This window comes from Mobula hypostoma, chromosome 3, assembly GCF_963921235.1.
Source record: "Mobula hypostoma chromosome 3, sMobHyp1.1, whole genome shotgun sequence".
NCBI lineage: Eukaryota > Metazoa > Chordata > Chondrichthyes > Myliobatiformes > Myliobatidae > Mobula > Mobula hypostoma.
The window spans coordinates 191263880-191270637 of record NC_086099.1 but is presented as its reverse complement, the minus strand read 5'-3'; the positions used below and the strand labels follow the sequence as shown (position 1 = coordinate 191270637).

The 6758-nt window shown below is 49.3% G+C and overlaps 1 pseudogene; it reads left to right on the top strand.

Annotated features, from left to right (window-relative positions):
• Positions 1-1799: 1799 nt before the first annotated feature.
• Positions 1800-5362, top strand: LOC134343774 (uncharacterized; annotated as a pseudogene).
• The last annotated feature ends 1396 nt before the right edge of the window (positions 5363-6758 follow it).

Sequence of the window (6758 nt, the reverse complement as noted above, 5' to 3'; positions counted from 1 at the left end):
GGATTTTTACAATGATCCTGTTACTGATAGTAGAATTTTTTTTAATATATCCAGATCTATTTAATTAGTAGAATTAAAATTCCTGTCTGCCTCGGTGGGATATGATATTATGTATCTGGGTCAAGGAGCCAGAGTGCTGGCTGCGAAGTTAAATTCTGTACCAGTACATCCTCGGTAGAGCAGAAATAAGAGGAGGAGCAGAAATAAGAGGAGAAGCAGAAGACATTTGGCCGCTCAATTCTCTTCCATTACTCAGTAAAATCAGTGGTTTTGGCCTCAGCTTTCCTACCAGTTCTCAATAACACATGTCCTCTATAGGTCAAAAACCTATCCATCCTGGTCTTGAGTATACTCAATGATTCAATCCTCTCAGCATATTTTGTGAGGATTCCAAAAATTTATAATGCCCAAGAGAGAAGAGACCCTCATTTCCATCTAGAATGGGGCGGGGGGGGGGTGCATTTGGAAAAAAGCTCCAGATTCCCCATTCTGGGAAGCGCCCTACATTGCCTATCAATCAAGCCCTCGCAGGACATAGAACATAAAACAGTACAGTATGCCACAGGAAAAGGATGCAGACCACATACAACCTTAGCCCATAGTGCACTGGCCAAGATGCCAATCTAATCCCTCTGCCTGCACACGATCTGTGTTGTCACATGAATAAAGTCACCAGAGAGAGGTAGCTGGTAGATATGAAGTAGTATTTTTATTCGACAAAATGAGACACAGCACTCATCATAAGTTATATTACATATAACTTTCACACCTCCTTCTTTGCATCCACACTACAGACACCCAAATGAATTTTAAATCAGCATTGACTGGTCTTCCAATTAACTGTAGTTCATGACTCTTAGGAACCCATTCTCCAGAGCAGCATTTTATATTTAATCTACAGTCCATATCCAGGTCTGAAGATTGGTGGCTGAAGTTATTTGCTATATGTCCTAACCCTCCTCTTGACCCTCCTGGACAAAAAAATCATACCAGTAAAGGCCAGCCTTAAGGATGGTCTACTCAAATCAGGCACCAGAAATGCCCTGGGTCGGAATAAACCCAGTTACTTTATGTTCATTTACATCTACCGTATCATCCCTAATGGCTACCTACAAGACTCTAAGGAGAGGGATTAATCCAGTAATTCGAGCAACAGTCTTTAAAAATGCAGCTTCATCAATCGCATGCCTGTTGACTCTTTTCCTGCTGGCCAATTGCAACTTAATCACACTCTTTATCTCCACCGCTTCAGTATCTGATAGCTAAAACTCTGCAGTGGTACCTGTGGTTACTCTCTGGTTAGGGGCACCAGTACGATAAATGTACCAAGCTCACAGACCCTCTTCTAGTGAAACCCCCTTCCAAACTGTCAGGTCGATTGCTAGCATGAATGTTGAAAGACCCCAGCTCATTTGTATTCACTCCCCATTCGGGCTGGGGGCAGACTGCTTTCTTCCCTTTCTTCTCTTTCTCAATTGGCTATGCCATTGAAGTTGTGGAACCTGATGTCTCTGCTGTAGCTTGATCCATTCCCATCAACTTTCCCCATATATCGTTTCTATTCTATGCTATACAACTAATCATCTCCCTTCAGAAACCAGCCTTCATTACAAGAGTACTGTTATTATTAAACTCACCGAATCTGCACACAGACACAAATGTCATTTGTCAAAAGTATTATCTGTGGTCCTACCCATCTGGGGGTAAACCATGCCCTTTCAAGCAGCACCCTCACCATGACTTGGTCACCCGGCTGTGGGAGGACTACCTCCTTTCCCTCTGCCTCTCTCTGATCAGCAATGTGTCGTTGCTGCTTTGCTCGGTCTCTCAATGTGTTACCCTGTCCATGTCCATGTGGATCTGACCGCAGGGCAGCCCAGATCCACCAACTGCGCCAAGAGCTCCGGTCCTTGGCACGGCAGTTCACGGTAGCAATGGAGGAGGAGAAACCTCCCCCGGTTGAGCTCCGGAACATCTGCAGGAAGAAGCTAATAACCCAGCGCAGAGCAGAATGGCACAGGAGGCGAGGGAGAGAAAGAGCCAGGAAGCAAACTGTCTTCATAGCCAATCCATTTGGTTTTACAAAACACCTCCTAGAGCAGAAACGCAACTGCCACCTTGTGTGCTCTAAAGAAGAGGTAGACCATTTCCTTCACAACATCCTGAGTGACCCTGCAAGGGAGCAAGAGCTGGGCCTCCACAGAGCCCTTACAAGCCAACCACTCCCCATAGTGGAGTTTGACGTGGGGGAGCCCACCTGAAAAGAAGTCCAGGAGGTTGTGTCTTCAGCCAGAGTCAGTTCTGCACCAGCAGAGTACCCTACAAGGTGTACAAGCACTACCCGGAGCTTCTCAACATTCTTTGGAAGATCCTGCGAGTGATCTGGCACAGGGGGACAGTGGCAGACCAGTGGAGATACGCAGAGGGAGTCTGGATCCCCAAGGAGGAAAATTCGTCGAACCTGGAGCAAGTCAGATCCATCTCGCTGCTTAGTGTGGAAGGGAAAATCTTCTTTAGTGTCTTGTCCCTCTGGATGACAGACTTCCTCCTCAAGGACGCTTACATTGACACTTCAGTGCAGAAGGGTGGAATTCCCGGAGTGCCTGGGTGCCTGGAGCACTCTGGAGTAGTCACCCAGCTGATCAGCGAAGCGCACATGGGGAAGGGAGACCTGGTCGTGCTTTGGCTAGATCTCGCCATTGCATATGGGTCAATACCCTACAAACCGGTGGAGTTTACACTGGACCAACACCATGTTCCCAGGAAGATCAAGGACCTCATCATGAACTACTATGGGAACTTCAGACTGAGGGTCACTTCTGGAGCTATGACATCAGGCTGGCATAGGCTGGAGAACGAGATTATAACTGGGTGCACAATCTCTGTTATTCTCTTTGCCCTTGCCATGAATATGATAGTCAAGGCAGCCGAGGCAGAGTGTAGAGGCCCGCTGACCAGGTCTGTGTTCAGCAGCTCCTGATCAGAGCCTTGATGGATGACCTCATTATCACGACAACATCAGTTCCTGGTAGCAGGTGGATCCTCCAGGGCCTGGAAAAGCTCATCGCATGGGCAAGGATGAGCTTCAAACCAGCTAAGTCCAGGTCCATGGTGTTGAAGGAGGGCAAAGTTGTGGACAAGTTCCGTTTTACCTTGGATGGCACTACAATTCCATCTATCACCGAGAAGCCAGTCAAGCGCTTGGGGAAGGTCTTCTACTGTCGCCTCAGAAATGCAGCTGCCGTCCAATCAACTTCCAAGGAGCTTGAGATCTGGCTCACCACGGTGGACAAGTCAGGCTTACCTGGAATGTTCAAAGCCTGGATTTACCAGCATGGCATCCTACCCCAAATCCTATGGCCGCTACTGGTATAGGAGGTGCCTGTGACAACTGTGGAGTTGCTGGAGAGGAAGATCAGTAACTACCTTCGAAGGTGGCTGGGCCTACCTCGTAGTCTGAGCGGTGCAGCACTGTACGGAAGGTGCAATAAGCTGCAACTTCCCTTCAGCAACCTGGGTGAGGAGTTCAGGGCTTCCCGCATGTAGCCCCCCGGCCAGCCTCAGGGTCTCTCGGCTCGCCACCATCCAGGGAAACAGCCCTCAGTCCCACCAAACTGGGTAATTAGTTTGCTGTGTGATGTACCCCACCCCGCCCCAATAACAGACAATACACCAGATATGATTAAATGATTTGCAATTTATAGATATTACTGGAACTATATAATTAATAGAGAAGAAAATATAAAAGGAAAATAAAAGGCGCCACACTTATCAAAGTTCAATCTCTTCATGCACAAACAGTTGGAGCTCAGGACCTTTCTTCTTCACCCTGCGACCCCTCGGACCACGTTGACCGGCCGCCTGGGACAAACAATGGTGGTCGACCAGACGCTCCACACGAGTCCGTCTCCGTCTCCTCTCCTCGCCAAACACCCTGCTCGGGATCCGACCCCCGTTAGCGGACATCACAGCACCTGGTCCATCCTTTCTCTCTCTCTCCCGCCTTCTGCCCCAAAACCCCACACATACAATATCTTCAGACACACCAAAAGCATAACAGCTATCCCAATTGGTTCGTAATACCTTTCTTATCAGTAACGTGATTCAAACAAACTGCTAGCGGGAAGGACTTTCTCAGCAGTTAACATAACAAAGAAGCCCTTTCAATTATAACATAACAAAGAAGCCATTTTATTAGACTACGCAGTGACAAAAAAAAAAGAAACCCTCTTACACGCACAAGAGAGGCGCTGCAGTACAGGGATTCCAAGGGCCCTAAAGTGACAGCAGCAAGCATCCAGGTGCGGACAGGCAGGAAGTGGAAGGCATAGGAAGGGCTGGTGGTAGCAGAGTCCCGGCTGAGACACAGGGCTCAGGTGGGGACAGTGTCAACTGGGCAAGCGGGTCTGGGCTCCGTTTCACAGCCTCGCCATGACAAGGCCAAAGGCAAGGACAGATGCCAACCAGTCCTGGAGGAAGTGCAGGCTGGCGTTGAAGAGAAGAGGAACAGCAGGATGGTGGGTATGCGACAGCAGGGAGCATGGACAAGGTGGGGAGGTGTGCTGGAGCGGAAAATCTCCTGGTCTGACATCTGGCAGGCAGAACCCCAGCTCATTAAATTTATGATCCAAGCTGTCTATGATGTCTTGCCAAGCCCTGCAAGCCTCCTTATCTGGGGCAAGAGCAATACACCAGCATGTCATCTCCGTCCAGGAAGAGGATCACTGGAGCATATTCTTGGCAGGTGCCCTAAAGCCTTGGAGGAAGGTCACTACCGGTGGCGTCATGATCAGGCGCTGAAGGCAGTGGCAGAGAGCTTTGCGATGGCCATGACCACCAGCAAACAGAGTGGTCAGAGGAAGAACATCTCCTTTGTCAGAGCCGGAGAACAGCCCATACGTCAGCCCAGACCAGCATCATCATCGGGCCTGCTTCGCACTGCAGCAGATTGGCTGCTTCAAGTTGACCTGGGGAGGCAGCTGAAGTTTCCCGACCAAATAGCAACAACTTCACTGAGGCCGGATGTGGTCCTTTCTTCAGTGTCCTCGAAGCAGGTTGTCCTCATCAAGTTGACAGTTCCCTGGGAGGACCACATTGAGGAGGCAAATGAGCGGAAGCGGGCCAAGTACCAGGAGCTGGTGGAGCAGTGCTGGAGGCAAGGCTGGAAGGCTTGCTGTGAGCCCACCGAAGTAGGGTGCAGGGGTTTTGCCGACCACTCACTCCACAACTTGACATTACTGGGGCTGGCAAGAGGAAAGCGATCAGGACCATCACAGAGGCCACTGAGAGAGTCTCCAGATGGCTATGGATCAGGAGGGGAGATCCGTGGGCCAGTGCTGCTGGGACACAAGCTGGGGTCTGATCAACCCCGGCTGGGTCGCCTGGGCAAGGGTGTATGACATTGAAAGACAAGAAACACCCGACGACCCCAGGTTACATCAATGATGTGTCCCAGCGCATCCACAGGGTGTATCTCAGAAGCTCTTTTTCCTGACTCTATGATGGCAACTGCCTTTCTCATTGTTTCTATTCACAGGATAGTAACTTCATTGTTTGTGCACACCCAGAAATCTACAGGAAGCTGCACTCCCTCAATCTCAAGTACCTGGGGCTGACTTCTCTCTGCCCTCACTGTTTCATCTCCTGCACTGGTAATGTAAATCACCTCTCCAGTCATGGTCAAGGGTAGATTTGTTATCAATACGGACAGTCCCATGTCCACTAACGTTTCACATGGCGGACCTTATAATAAACCTCTTGTGTACAGCCGTGGATGACCATCACTGGCAACAGAGGCTACTGTCAGCTGTTTGTCTAACCTCACTGGCTCTATAATCCGGTCAGCAACCAAATGAGAGAGAGAGAGAGAGCGCTGCTGTGGATTCTGCCTGCTTTGGTGAGTGATTTTCACACTTTCCTCTGTTTTTTAGGACACTGCTTTCAACCATGGCCTGAGAAGGCACAGCTGTAACAAATCACCTCCTTTACCTTCACATGTCTATTCCGACAGTTCCTTGCTACGTGCCCCAGTTGCTGGCACACAAGACAAGTTCTCTGTGATGTGACGGCAGCTATATTTATGACTTCTCTTCCCCCTCCTCTGGTCTATCTTATCAGTCCATGATACTATCGCGGCGTAGGTTGATCCCAAATCTAAAACTTCCTGTTGGGCTGAGCTCAGGCCCTCCTTCAGCATTTTCAGGAAGACCGGATTATACCTCCCTGGATTATCCAACCCTGAATACTCCTCATACACTCAATATTTATGTTTTGCATAATCCACGGCTGTCTCATCAGCTCTTTGAATCACTGCCATTATCGTTCCCCAGTTGCTCACATCTCCCCACAGTTGTCGCCTCACTGTCCCTTCAAAGAAGCTTTATCTCCCATCATTACTGGCATTCCCAGTAGTTGCCCATGCACCATCCTGCACCCCCTGGGCCAACCTGTCCCACATATTCCTCGGGCACTTCCCTTTTACCAACATGAGTATACCTTTAGGATGCATCTGGTGAAATTCAACCATTTCCTCGAGCTTGCGCCAGAATTCTGAATTCCCACATGTGACTTCAAGTGAGGGCAACGCTGACAAAATGCTTTGCTTCTTCATGAGGTGAAGGGCTTACGAATGGTCATAATCAGGGTCACGGGTTGGCTAGGGTCGGAGTCAGTTCAGCACTCAGGCAAGTGAGGCCATCCATGCCAGTCTAGGAGTCCAATTGATGTAGAGCAACAAGTGTTCCTGAACCTGGTGCCAT